At 38.3% G+C, this 15516-nt stretch overlaps 1 long non-coding RNA gene across 1 annotated transcript in view; it reads left to right on the forward strand.

The window, feature by feature from the left end:
- Positions 1 to 2442, forward strand: part of LOC121076898 — a 35559-nt gene extending 33117 nt beyond the window's left edge. The window contains exon 7 of the long non-coding RNA XR_005823784.1: positions 2293 to 2442. This is a non-coding gene — a long non-coding RNA (uncharacterized LOC121076898). The remainder of the gene's footprint in view (positions 1 to 2292) is intronic.
- The last annotated feature ends 13074 nt before the right edge of the window (positions 2443 to 15516 follow it).

The raw sequence follows: 15516 nt of genomic DNA on the forward strand, positions 1-15516 counted from the left end.
TACTCTGGTCTGGCTGCCACAGTAATGTAACTCTGCAGGAGTTTTGGATTACTCCAAATGCCATCTCCTCTTCTCAGAGGTTGACAGTCACGGGCAAAATTTAACCTCCCAAATGTCAAGGCAAAAGCTCCATCACCTAATTTAGACTATCTGGCTCTCCTTTTGCAATACTTCAGATAAAAACAAGAGGCACAGTGATCACTCCCAATACTGCCCCCGGAAGACTGGTTTTAAAGTAAAACTCTGTAACCATAAATGAATTCTCCTAAGAGTTTAAAATCATGGAAGAGACTAAATTGCAGAAGTGAAAGGGGGAACTCTATATACCAGAGTTCATAACTAGTAATGTAAAAAATAAGGATAAAAGGAGAGGGAAGCTGTTGTATTAGAGGGGAATCCAGTGATCAGAGACAGACTGACGAGAGTAGAGCTGCGAGGAGGTGAGGAGGGGGTCAATGGGGTGCACTTCTGATTCCAGTGAGCCATGGCACAGCGCAGAAACACACAGCCAAGTGTCTGCGTTTCTTCTTCTCAAAATGTGGTTTAGAAGCCAATTTCAAGGCAGCATTATATGCTTCAGTAAAGGGTTCTCAAAAGCTTTGAACAAGAAAAATACCAGCAAACACAGCTCTACACTGTTGCAGGCTCATGCTGCATACTAAATATAGAGAAAATACAGCAACGGGGGTTGTGGTTTTCCATCAGGTATTGCTTGGGAAAACCCCTCCGTACTCTTCAGCTACTTCTGACTGCAAATGAAGGGGCAGGTGCACAGGCTGGTCACACTGCTGCTGCTTCCAAATGATATTTCACATATTATGACGACACTGGGTTTGAAGTTTTGTAAGAAGTCTCATCAGTTGGCTATTTTCTTTTCCTAGAAAGGAGTTCAGTTGAACAAGCTCTGGCAGACACACAGAGCTATGCTGTTGCCACTGACACAAGTCCCAAATGAACACATACAGGCTGTGAGAAAATGCTACCATCTCACAACTGTGGAGGAAAAAAAAAAAAAAAAAAAAAAAAAACGAGCAGCAAAGGTACAAACAAGGAAAATCTGACACAATCCCCAATTAATGGTATAGGCAGTATTCATCTATCGATGATTAAGTGCTACCATTGTACCTTGATAGCTAAGTTCGATGATGATAGACATCCTAGAAAATAGGTAGATAGACAGAAAGATAGATATCCTTTGCTACTTCAACCATCCATAATACCCCATGTGTTGCCATCACTGCTTGCCTGACCAATTGCCTATGTAGCCTGTTCCGTCTTGTGTGATCAATATTAACACTTCACTAACCTTGCAGAGTTACAGCTGTCTGCTAGCACAGGAAGAACCTCATCTTGCCTCATTGTACTGAAAGACAGTCATATTGAAGAAGAAATGTCATTATCCATTCAAATACTTTTATTTAATTGTTTTTGGTGACTTGGTTTTGGCTCTGATGCTTTTGTTTTTCCCGTTATACAAATAATTTATAGCAAAAAAGCAGAAATATATGAATGAATGAACATTGAAGAGTTTAACAGGAAAACTGAGATAGGTGTCCAGTCTCCTGTCCAAGACTCTGTGCCTCAATTCTCCATTTGTAAAATGGAATTAACAATATCATTTATCACCCGTAGTGAGACTAAGGATACTCATGTGATTATCACACCTAAATAAAAATAAGATCCAGAGGCAGAATTGTTCCTGGTTCCTCCAAAGAGTAAGTGAACAATGAGTCTCCTAGTATGTCCTAGTGCCTGAGATACTGAAGGATGATAAGATACAGTAGTGCGGGACCAAATGGAGGGGAAGACAGGTCTGTGTGCAGTTTGGGAATGACAGCACTGGAAGAAAAATGTCCCTGGCCTTACCACCCAAATTCTCTCATTAAATGCTGAAGGGAGGACAGTATAGAATAAAAAGTTCCTTATCTGACGCAGCTGCTGCTGAAAGAGTGGGTGTTCCCGGTGAGCATCTGGGCAAAGACAGCAAATACCAGTGAGGGACAGGAATTGTGACATCTCCCCTGGCACACAAATGGAAATACAAAATGGTGGGAAGTTTCCTGTGTTATCTGTGTGATCACTGCATGCTTTCCTTGCCATAATGCAACAGGGGATAAATCTTGTTTTGTTGAAGTGGCACACAGCTCAGCTGAAATTATCTGCAAAAATAGAAGAAAAAAAGGTTCCTGCCCTACAGTTGTTGGTCTCCTGTGTTTGTGGCTCCTCTATCAACTCTCACTAGTAACCATTTGTCTTTTTTTCTTCTTTTTTTTTTTTTTTTTTTCATGTCAGGTTCCTCCAACAATGCTGCTTTTCCAAACTGGAGATGAAAGGTACAGGTAGAGAGTCAACTGCCTAATTGTCACCAGGCTAAATACTTCTTAACTTACTTATGATGTGATAAATCCTGGAGTACTTGCTGCTTACGCAAGAGGATTTCAACACAGAGGCATGTTCCGGAAAGGTATTTGTGTAGAAAAGAGAAAAAATCTGTGGGCAGTGTGTTCTCTGATACTCTGAGTTACTACAAGTGTGGTTTGTTTTGTTTTGTTTTGTTTTTTTTCCTTTAATGAAACAGTGGGCAATGGGAAAGATTAAAGGCTATAAATTCTGCATCCAAACAGAGGCAGAACCACAGTATCAACTCTCAGAAGTTCTGAAAGTAGAGGCTTTTTAATTTGTATTTTAAGTTTTTTCTAAGCGAATTGTTCATTTCAATCAACAAAATAGGTTTGATCCTCCTGGCACTCCCTCACAATTTCCAGACTAGGACAACAGTTGCACAGTGGGGTCAAAATTCCATTGTGTTCTTGAGGACAAGTGCCTCCTATTGAGATGGGTGATGAAAGGCAAGGGTGCTGAGAGCTTACTTATTTGTGAACAACTCTGAATTTTGCTCTATACATATTGCCAAATCTGCACCCCAGCTCAGCTTTTTTTCATGGTGAGGATGGCACAGCACAACAGACAAGGCTACTGTGAGAGATGGTGCAAGACATCAACCTACATTTAGAAGGAAGGATAAAATGTATGGAAGCTCATGTAAGTAATAGGTTCACGTCAGCTTGGAAATTAGTTTTCTGTTTTCAGTCCTTTTTTTTTCAGGTTAAAGTCACTAAATGAAAACCAGGTGTATTTGGTGGGTAGTTATTCTCAGGAGTTCATTGACATTTATGACAAAGAAAACAATAGAAGTACATCATCAGGACAGCAGAAGAAACCAGCTCACTGGAGATGGCAGATGGACTAGACACTGATAGTTACAGCTAATAATTAGTCAGTCCAGAAAACAGCTGTCCCTGTGAGGGGAGGAGCTGGAGAATACCCATGAGTGCTCTCGCGAACTGTAGTTAGCTCAACAGAGGCCTCTGCTGAGCAAATAGTAACTGAGACAAGGTCAGAAACAGGCCAAATATCTCACCTTTATTCACCCATATAAGGACCATCTAGTGTACCTCTTACCAGCAATGGTGGGAGGAGAGAAAATTTGAAAGGGACAGATAAGCATGAATAGATCTGTCTTAGATATCAGGAGAAAAAAATCAATAAGCGTGTTTTATGAAGTAAGAATATTCACACAGTTTGCAATTAGAGAATGTTTTATATATTTCGCTATGGTTTTCTAAAAGGCTCAGAAGTCATTTGAGCGGAGAGACTGATTTGCCATAAGATTTAAGGCGTACCTTTGGATCATTTTAAACTGTTTTTTGTCTTTGTTTAACTGAATTTGCCACATTTAAACTGAATCAAACCATTAATTTATCAGAAGTGCTTTATTCTTTACTCCAGATCTTTGCAGATCTAAGCTATGAACAGGAAAGCAGTAAAAAGTTGCATTTGTAAATATTTTAAAGAACACTGCTGTTCTGTGCAGTTTTATGTTCTTTTCTCTGGTGGTATTGAGTGCTTTTGCAGAAGCTCATTTGGGAAATGTGTTCTTTGATTTTGGTAATCAATTGATCAACATTTGAAGCCCTGCTCAGACGCACAGCTATTGTGAAGAGCAGTACTTTCAAATATCCATTTGATTGTGTTTGTGATGCTTGCTTTATTCAACTCTGCTCCAGGCAAATTAAAATGTACTGCTATATAATAACTATGGGAAGGTTAGCGTTCACACTTCAGGGATAAAACATTTTGACAGTTCTATTCTACATTTGCATTTAAAAATTGTAACGCTTTTAATTAGACCCTATGTTTATGGTAGGATCTCTTGTAGGCATTACTACTATGAGATTGTTACCTTTCAGGATTTGTTCTGGACTGTTTGTCTGTGGGGAAGTGCAAAAGCCTGCTGCTTCCACATACGTATTGTTTTCTGATCCATGTTACATTTCATTTTCTTAAATTTCTCTTGCTGCTCCACCTGTGCCATTACTGCAGAATCACTTGGATTTGTTTCTGAGAATTTTAGTATACAGGGTTAGGGAGGTGTGTGTGCAAAAATATATATATATATTTATATATATATATATATATATATTTCTCACGTGCTTGGTATATTTTTGCACTGGTCTCCAAATTCTCGATTTCTGGTCACAGTAGAATCCCCAAGGGGATAGAGGCAGCCATTGACAGGAGACGGGCAGGAGATGCTGCCATGACATGCGTTATCTTTTTAGCTCTTGGACAGGTGATGTTTAAACAAAGCACATACACAGACAGTGGTCAATATCCCAAGCTTATGAAAATGATCACTGCCACAGGCTGATGTCTGAAGGACTGACTGCTAAAACTGCCCATATCACTTGCTCCCCTTTTATTTTATCCTCCATCTTTCTGTATTAGTAATGTTCAGCAGGGGAACCTGGTATAACATCTGCAACATTGCTACCACCAAGAAAACATTCACAGAGATAAAAAAAAAAAAAAAGGCAAATGTACACTGTCTCAAGAGGCCTGTGTGTAAATTGGACTATGTTATTAAAAAAAAAAAAAAAAAAAAAGGCTAAATATTTTACACTTTTCAGAGGAGCAAAGGGAACTAGGAAAACATTGTAGCTTTTACCATAAAAATGTATTTTGGGGCTGAAATTAGGTTTTGTCCCTGATAGTCAGCCCCTAGATAGCCAGTCCTAGAGTCTGTGTATGATTGTTACTAGGTTTACCTTGGGAAGGATATGGAGTTTGGTGGTACCAGAAATCTTGTGCAGTGTACCCTCAGGGAATCCCCTCCTACATAAGGCCCCAGTTCTGTGGCTCAAATCCGAGGAAGCTCAAACACCCTCACAGACTGCTCATTTCCATATCTTCCTTCAATATTAGGAGCTATTTCTTCTGACTCAGCAATAAATAGTAGAGAAATACTCTGGGAATTCAGATATATGATATGAAAGTCATGCTTTCTGATTGTGGAAGGGACCACAAGTAAGTCCTCCATGTGCACCCAGACTGGATCTTCAATTTAAAAACATCAAAATCTGAATTACACAGAGGCTATCCAGCACTATGGGTAAGTACATTGGCCTTTCATGTCTTATTATGTTGTTAATTAGTTAATGTTTGTAAAGCACTTTGAAGATGAAAAGCCCTATATAAGTTCTAAGTGTTATTATCTCTAGAGACCTGGGTTCGATTCAAAGGTGCCTAATTACATATGCCATAAATTAGACTTAATGAGTTGTGGAATCATACAAAGCATATGATGCATGCGGGTTTCTCAGATAGATCTTGGCCCTATGGTCTGCTGCAGTGCTTCCTTAGGTATTCAGAGCTGTTAAGAAAAATTACACAAGAATAGAGCAGATAATTTCTAAAAATAATTGGACTACATTTCGGTATTATTTAGGACTTGGTGAAGCAAATTACTCTACCAGCAGCCTTGCTCTGCTGAACCTAGGGTTTTTCCAGTAACCAACTTCAAATTGCTGAAGTTAACATGATTGTTTTTAAGTTGTGGTACAGACATAATTCAAATTCTTACTTCTGTTCCATATCTGGTCTTAGCAGAAGGGAGCTGAGCAGTATAATGTGACTGATCTCCTTCCAATAATGCCCTAAAATGTCCCGTCAGGGCTGGGAACCTCTCAGTGTTGGGTAATGTTCACATGCAAAAGAAAAAAGTTCCCATCTTTAGAGATACTATCATACAATTTACAATAAGCCATTACAAGTGGGTAACGTGCAAAAGGGGGGAAGTAGCAGTTATAGGAAAATGTGGTTTCATTGGCTTTGCAGAGCTGAGAGTTTCCATGTTATGTAACTTACATATTCTCTTGCCAAAAAGCTACAGAATGTGCCCTGCTCAGGTCCAGGCACTGGGGTGGCTATCCCACAGTGAGCGCAGACAGCTTCTGCTGGCTGTTCCTGAACTGACAGAGTTCAGGGACACAGAAAAGCAGCATGATCATTCGCCTGTCCCAATGTGGCTCTCGTGTGTTCTTGCTGCAGAATATCTCCATTGTATCTTGGGCCCTTTGCAGGCATACGGATAGAGGAAGGATTTATACTGCATATAAATATGTTAGAAGTGATTGTGTTCATTAGTACAACCTAAGTAGATTGGAAAAACCAATTAATAGCAATTTACTATAAGTGTCTCTAACTGACTTCTTGAAAGTATTTATCCTGAAGTGAAAGTAATTTGATTTAGTTAATGTTTATTGTAAGTATATGCAGACTATCTTCCAGGGGAGAATGTATTTTTGAGTACTCCAGACAATTGAAACTAGTGAGCCCACTGTCTGGAGAAAGCATCTGTAACCGCAGCCAAAAGAGGAACAAGGTTTCCGACATTCTTTCAAGACATGTGTTTGAAGCATGGGTTCCCATCACTTTCAGAGTGAGTTGCAGGCCATTTTCCTTATATAGATTTAGACAAGCCAAAAGCTGTCCTAGATTGATCTTGCTAATAGTCTTTGTGATTTCTCCCTAGTCCACTTTCTGCTGTTATTTGCTCATTTGGAATATGACTGTTTCCTCAAGAAACTTTAAATGGGACAAAGCATAGTTTCAAACTTCCTTTATTTTCTCTCTATCCCAATACTCATCTTCCCAATCTGCTTACATTTTTGCATTCCTAGAACTTGGTCTAGTCTTACACCTTAGTTACTGGGGTGTACTCCTTCAAAAACAAGATGTAGTTTTACTGAATATTTTTCATATATTCTAATAAATAGGAACTTACAATAAATGCAGATTTGTGCTGCAAGCTGTGGTTAAACGTGTAGCAAACTTATCAACAAACCTTTCCTTCCCCACCCTGCCCCCTTCCCTTTTTACAATGAACAGATTTTTATCCGCCTGGCTTGTGACTTGGGGATTTTTACAAGCAAACGTTGGAACTTGTCAAACATTTTGTAATTTGAGTCTGAAAATAGAAAAGCAAAAATCTTTAGGAAAAAAAAAAAGTATTTTATACAGTGCGTATCAACTGAGAAAAATTTTAGCTTGCTGAGGAGCATAGAGGATTCTATTCTCTGACCTAACTGTCACTTCTTAACCAGAAATTACCACTCTGATGATTCACTTTTTAATACTCCAAGATAACATACATACTTGTGTAATTCCACTGAGCTACCAAATTACAGAGGAGCTGTAAGACTCTCTTCATTTCTGTACGACTACAGCCTTTTACTGAAGAGCAATAAGAATGTTTGCATTGTTGTTATTTCATCTGGGCATTTTAAGTCTGTCTCCATTCCTCCTCTGTTTTCAAGATGATACTGACTGACATACTCTAGCAGTGGTATAATTATTGCTTTAACATCCGTGAAGAAGCTGTCCAAGAAAATGAGAAAGTTGTAAGCTTTAGCAGCTCCACTAGAGTGCCCGTTACAGACATCAGGCAGGAGGAACAACCATACAACATTGTGAAAGCACATTTTTACAGCCAGGCCTCCAACTCTGACAAAAGTACGAATATCTAGTGTGTGCTTTGAGAAAATAATTCTTGGGTTACAGGAGGCATTAAATGTGTATGCAGAAATATCTAAGTCAGCTAATATCCAATGAAGAGCTCTGGTCACTTGGCAGTTGTGTTTGGTGACCCACTTTAGGATTTTACAAAAACGGTCACCATCTTTTTGTCTTGTTACTTCTCAAGTCATTTTCCTGTTTAAGTCCCTAATTTAACAAAGCACTCATATCTCTCACTGAAAGTCTTTGACTGTGGAAGCACTGCTCTTGACGTCTGGAAGAAGACTTTTGGATCATTCCTGCCTCCAGCTTCCTCTCCCTGCCTGCATGCAAGGGATTACCACAGGTCAGCTTGCAGAGAGGTAAGTGCGGCAGTAAGTAGTGGGGTAAGACAAGAATTTATATTGATGTGGCTGATTGTATACTAGAGTAGATGAAGAGCATCCATTTATTTTGACAGACTGTGCTGCAAAGAGATGTGAATTGTCATAAGCTCATTGATAGCTGTTGTTTATTTCCATGGATTCATGAATTTATTTTTCTCTGCAATCAATAGACAGTGTAGAAAGGGACAAAATCACAGACAAAATGCAAAAACAATGGTTGGTTGGTTGATTGAACTGTTGATCTTAATATGGAAAGGATGAGAAGCACAAAGGGCCTTAAAAATTGTCTGCATCACTGTTGCATTATGGTTTGTATTTTAAAGATGTCAAGTTTTTTTTCAAATCAAAATAATTAATTTCTACCATTGACTATTACAATAATATCCATTACAGTGCTGGGAGGAACAGTTTAATGTGAAAGCATTAAGAATTGGGTTCATAGGTATTCAAATTCAGAAGTACTATTCTAAAACCAAATATTTTAGTTTCTTGCAGAGACCTATTTTTACCTACATATTACTTCAACAAGAGCTCTATCATCTGCAGTTGAACAAGAGCATGCCTTAGTTTAACTCTCAATTCAGTAAAGCATTTCTATTCTGAATGTTACTTAAATTTTATCTAGACATGTCATTTGATAAGACAGAGGTTACTGAACCTGGAGTTAACAACTGGCTGAAGTGTTGTTCTGAACCAGAGCTTGACTGGACAATATGTAACAAAGTACATGTGCACACCAACATTTCTATTCATAGAATCACAGATGATTTGGGTTTAAAGGGACCTTAAAACCAACTAATTGCAACCCCCTGCCACCTCCCACTAGTCCAGGCTGCCCACAGCTGCATCTGGCCTGGCCTTGGGCACTTCAGAGTTGGGGCATCCACAGCTTCTCTGTGTGGCCTAGGCCAGGGCCTCACCACCCTCACAGCAAGGTATTTCGTCCTTATATCTAATCTAAACCTACCTACTTTCTTATAATTTTAAACCATTACCTCTTGTGCTATCACTAGACTTTTAAAGTGTAGTTTTAAACTGTGGTTTTAAAAACATGTAGTTTTAGAGTGTAGTTTAAAAATTTAGCTAACAATTCTTTTAAAGTTTTCTCAGGAAATGAGCAATGTATATATTACAAAAATATTCATCAGGAAATCTACTTTATTAGAACTAAGTGTTTATTTTAAATTTTTAACTTAGTTCTGCACAGGGTATTGATTTAACTTTTGAAGGAAGTAGGAGCACAGTCCATAACTACTTGTATCTGTTGAGATATTTTTTGAGATGGTCAAGTCATGTTGTTGCCTGACAAAGTATATCAGAAAGCTTTTTAAGCTGAAAATGAACAACTCCATAAAGCTGAACATTATTGTCATGGAAACTTCTGCACACCAACTAATTGACGTTATTTGTTCACCCCATTACAGTAATTATTTGTAATCATTATTTTTGTAGCATGTGTTCGGCACTTAAACTGTGTATACTACTGGGAAGAGCTGGATTATTCATCAGGAGAAACTGAGAAATTGAGTTGAAAATGCCAAATCAGGAAGGCAGATGGAATTATCTCCTGTGGCAGTCACTCCTTTAAAAAAAAATAAAAAAATTTTTTTTTTCCTCTCACTTCCTCATACATGCAAACAAGGAAGCAAACACTCTCCAAGTTTCACAAGAAAAGAGTAAGAAGTCAAAAATACCATGACCACTGAAAAACAATTCAAATATAGAAAGTTTGGTGGACCCATTCTTCAAGAATGTGTTCAGCTTTTCTGAGGTCAAGAGGTTCTTCTGACGTACCGAGACAGACTCCTGAGTTCTTATCCATTGTCACTCGGAAAGGTAGGAATGGCTCCTCTGCCATCTGTGACCAAAGTTCATATCCAGAGAATTGCTGCATTAGTACACTTTGAGTTTTGACCACTGCATGTGCCACTCTTCCAGTAGAAAAAATAAGGTTTTACATAGAAAATCTATCACCTTTGTTTTTTCAGAAACTCCAAATCCTGTTCAGTTGCTTTGTATTAAGAGACAGGATTGTTTTATCTCCTTCCATTAAAATAGACATAATTAATGAGGAATATGATTCTAAAATTGTTCTTAAAAATAGATTACATCAGCTGTATGTTTTTTGTTTATGATTTCCCTTGCATTGGTAATGAGATTCATGCTAATGTGATGTAAGACTCAGAAGTCAAAAATATTAAAAACCAACAATTGTTTCATCTAGTTTCATGAGAGGAACCTGAGATCCTTTGAAAGTGTGCTCAGAATTACCCTTGGTTATGAAAAAAGCCTCCTCCTTTTTGTGTTAATTTGCTTACAGTTGGTTTTGTAATATCCTAAAGAAAAATTGTTACACCCATCTGCATGCACTTAAGCTCGGTCTGCTGAAATGTTCTGCTTGAGCTCATGATGAAAGCTACAACAATTGTTTGCCCTCACAATACAAAAGGAAATAAAATAAAGGGTTCAAAATGGACTAAGTATTGCAAATCAAAACTTCAAAATCTCTTTTAAACTACTTTTTGTTCAGGATCTTTTGTTACAAGAAAAGGCACTTATCACAGATAAAGATTTTGGAAGCAAAAACGTAATATTGAATGTTTGTGTTATCATGATGATGATGATGAAGCAGCATTATTTTGAGTGTCACTAAAGTAAAGATTACATTTACGTCAATTTTTTAAAATTGGAGGGTTTGGGTCTCATTTGACAAAGATCTCAAACAGATATTTAACTTTAAACATCTAAGTTAAGCCTATTAGTCTGAATGTGACAGTCAATATGCTGATGTTAAGCATGTGCTTAAAGTCAAGAGCTCTCGGCTAGGCATTTGGGCTCGTTAAAGGGGAAATAAATGCCAAAGTGAAGAAGATAAAATTGTAATACAAAATGTATTAATATAACAAAGCATACTGAAGATATTGCCTCTCTCTGTTATTTGTTTAGTAATATCTGATGGTATGCATTTCTATAATGAATAAAAAGGTTATCTATAAGAAAATATTCTGTTTCTTGTCTTACACAGAAAGTGTTTTATGTAAAATGGATAGAAATTTGCTCGTTCTTTGTTTCAAAACCTTGGATCCATGTCCACTGAATGGCAATTCATGTGGTCTTATGGTCTAACATCGTATGTCCGAGCAACTTGTGAGAAATAATGGAAAGAGCTTTTTAAAGGCTGCAGAGAGGTGACAGCATGGAAAAAGCTAATTAAAGTATGTTTTAAAAATTGTGTTTTAAGACCTTTCATTAAAAAAAACAAGCTTAATGTAAAATAAAATACATCAAGAGTATGCTGATGTCGCCACAGCAGCAGTATTCCAAGTGCAGATTGCATATGTTTAAGTGATTCAGATATCTTGATTCGGTTTGGCAAATGAAAACCCTGTCCTACTAGACGTCATTTTTACCATCGGGATTTGCATATACATATGATATCTGTTATATTAATTATATCTATTTTCACAGGTATGGACAGACATAGCCCAGAGTTGTGGCAGCCATTAATAGATCAAGCAAGCCCATGCAGCTGTGTTTTGATCAGTGGAAAGGTTTCTGGCATCCAAGAGCTGAAATCACCTTTTGAGTATGACAAGTGCATCTAAGTATCTAGCAAGTGAAAATCAAGGGTTTCTGTAAGGAAGGAGTAAGAACACCTACCACAAAAAATTAAGAGTAAAATAACCTTTAATAATCGCAACAATGCAAACTCAATTGTATGTATTGCTCTCGATTGGCATTTAGCTATCCATCATTTGCTGGCTCATAAAGCTGATTTGTGTTCTTTCCGCCTGTCCCTGTTTCCCCTAGCTGCTGGCCTCTTTTCACCACTCCTTTCCCATAGGCACATATGACTGGGACCCACACACTCTTTTGTCTCTTCCTCTGGAACGCTGCTTTTTATCACATGGGGAAAGGAGGAGTTTTGTGAGCAGCTTTCTTTCTTCTTTGTTGTTGAATGCCACTTATAAACTCTGTCACTAGACTCTTGGAAGGTATCTAAAATGCTAGACAAGGAAACAGGTATAATTCAGAGGAAAACTGACCTTGATTGAATAGGGTCAAAATGCTTCAACCACCTCTTTCATTTGAAACTCCTCGTTTATAGACTCTCACTTCTTTCACTGTAGCTTTAGAGTTGACAAAAATATATGTGGGATGTGTGTTAGTCTTAAAGATAAGAGGCTCAGCTAGATTTAGTGAATTCTGTGACTAATCAAACTCTTTGTGAAAAACACACAATTTCTCCTCTCAAAGTGTTGTAACACCATAATTGTTGAGAGCTCCAGAATTTGTTTTCAGAAAACAAATTTGGGCATTCCCCAGGTATTAGCATGTACTAGGCGAGTTTAAGCTCCAAATTCCTAATTCCCAGGTCTGATTGTATATATTAATCAGGCTTCTGAGGAAGCATGAAAGGTACTGAGCATGGAATTACGCATCTAAACATTTGAACTTTCATCTTGTGGTTTGCACATTTAAGGCTGTTCTTAGAAGCATTTAAAGGCTGTAAGCTACCAAAGATTTTTGAACAGAATTCTTGTGGCTGTTTACAGACTTGGTCAGTACAGATATTCCTTGAGCTTTCTGCTGCTGTCTCTCATCACAGAGTATTTCTGTTGAGTAGGCTGAGAGTGAAGATTTACGAAAATATTTGATGAAGTTTTGTACAGTGTCCCAAGCATTTATTTGCTACATTATGCACCTCTTTTAACCAAATGCTGTTTGTTGTTATGGAAACTCATTGTAATGAGAGCCACGTGACCCATGAAAACCTTAGCCAGCCAACAAAGTTTGCAGTTTTCAAGTACTTTTCAATGTTTCTGTTTTCATATTCTTTAAACAGCATCTCTCGCATTGTCCAAGCCACATATGGCAAAGACCTGGTTTTCTTTCTCTTCTCTAAGGATGATTTACATCCTACCAGCAGTAGAAAAAGACCTGCAAAATGTGTAGATGTGATTAGAAGCACATTAATATCCTTTTATACTATTGGAGCAGCAGAGAGGAGTCTTAAAGCTGCATCCTTATCCCTTCTGTTTCTTTGCTGGGAAGGGATTCAGCTGGGACTGATGTGGATTGGGAACAGGGAATACCCCTGTCTGGCTTCTGAACTGCTGAAGAAGGCTACCCCAACACCTTGGGCACAGGCACACTTCTTCACATTTATCTTAGGTTAGCACATTCCTTTATTTAACTGTCTCTGATCTCACTATATCTGATCATTCCTTCATCTCATTTTCACTTAACCTTTTGCCCTCTGCACAGACTAAGCATCCTATCGGATATCACCCAAGGGACCTTCTTTTCCCTCCACTCCCTTTCTCCACTCTTTCTCCAATTTAGGTGCTTTATGCTGCTCCTGGTAATTTACCTGATTACATGGAAGGAGCTGTAGATCTTTTATAATTGCTGTTTTACTTAAAACATTGATTCTTTAGTTCCTCTCTGTTTTCAGGTCATCACACCTCACTGGAGGTTTCCCTGCTTTAACGAGCATCTCAGAAACCGCAGAGAGGACTGGAGAATGGGGGTCATTGTACATTCTTGTATTTGAAAGCAGCTCCATAGCATCCGCAAGAGGATTCTTGGCACCTGCCTAGTTAAACTGGATGTCCAATGTTATCTCTCCAGGCAAGTAAGATTCTGGCAATCACTGTAGTCCTATTTCACTTGTTCTCAGTCTTTTTGACACAAACACATTAATTCCCCCAAGCTACTTTGGCAGCTGTAAGAAGTTCTCTCCTTTTTTTAATATGATTGATAATATTGAATATTTCTTTTAACCTTTTACTGCATTTGCTGGGCTAGGTGATAGTTTCTCTATTCGGATGTTAATCTCCAGCATGCAGTACCATGTCTTCCAATCGCCTACTCATTACGGAGCTCATTTGTAATATGTTGCCATTTAATTTACAACTGCCTACCAAGCTCCAGCTAGCACTGTCCTACAACATATAATGTCATCCTTCCAACACTTCCACTGTCAAAGGTCATATAAAGCAAACCACTGCTTAATACAGAAACTCCTTCTAGTTTAGCACAGAAAGAATGGCAGCCCTTGGGCAAAATTTGACTGTGTTGTTTCATATGATGCACTGGAAAGAAATACGTTCTGGAAAAGGTGCCAATAATGAAGGTTCCCTGATTCAGTGCAGGAAATGGCCTGAAATGTACAGGCAAAAAAAATGCCATCATTGTCTTCACTTCCAATTTCTCAGGAAAAGAAAAGGTTGTTTGAGGAGACACAAATATATAAAAACAAAAAGACCTCCCAGGCTGACTTGAAATATGTTCAAACTACACATCCACTCCCTGCTCCCTAGAACCCAGTAAATATTTCTTTGGCCCCACAAAATACTTTAGTTTGAACCCAGCAAACCTCAGATTGACCTTGGAAATAAGATTCCTCGTTTTCAAAGTAAATGTCTCAGCCACACCACTGGAGGAGTTGCACTTTTCTGACTGAAACATATAAAACTTGTCTCTTTTGGCAAATGGGGTAGATTATACTGTGGGGAACTGGTTGTTTTCCCAATTAACTGACCATAGGCGCTCTCAAATTCTTTTTCTCAACTTTTATAACCCAGTACAATGCTGGTGGCAAGGTTAAAACATCTTTTTTAGGCCATTAGGGGCGGGGTTAAGCCAGTGTAAAGCAGCAGAGTCTGTCTCAATGGAGATACACTGACCTATCCTGCTGAGCGTCTGGTGCATGTCTCTACAGAGATTTTGTTCTCTCTTCTCCTCAGGTTGTATTGGATGCTTTAACAGCATTTGATCCTATAGTGTCCTTTTAGCTTACCTTGAATCCCCTTTGAGATTTTAGATTACATATGTCTGGATTTGATTAGCTTTGTCAGTTTGTTTTCTTCTGATGTTTTTCTCCTCTGTCAGATGTGTTAACTCTTCCCTCACCCAAGACAAGATCTCACACCCTAATGTAATATGATGAAAATATGTTTTTGAAATAGTCTTTGACATCATTTTCTGATGATGTCCAACTCATATTCAGATATAAATTTCTGGGATCTGGTTATCAGTCCTCTGTAGGAAAGTGTACGCACATGTTCCACATAGAATGTAAGGACAAGAAAGGTCTCAAATTCCCCTTCTAATGACTGGTTGATGTCTATCAGCTTATGCTGAAAATCATTGCGACCGCAGCCTTCCTTTTAATATCATAGCTGCTTCCAGGATGTCAGATATAACTGCCTTTTGTACAGCAGTTTTATTTAAACCAGACAAAAACAATTAAGATGGATGCTTTGAT

Source organism: Cygnus olor, chromosome 12 (genome assembly GCF_009769625.2).
Source record: "Cygnus olor isolate bCygOlo1 chromosome 12, bCygOlo1.pri.v2, whole genome shotgun sequence".
In the NCBI taxonomy this organism is placed as follows: domain Eukaryota; kingdom Metazoa; phylum Chordata; class Aves; order Anseriformes; family Anatidae; genus Cygnus; species Cygnus olor.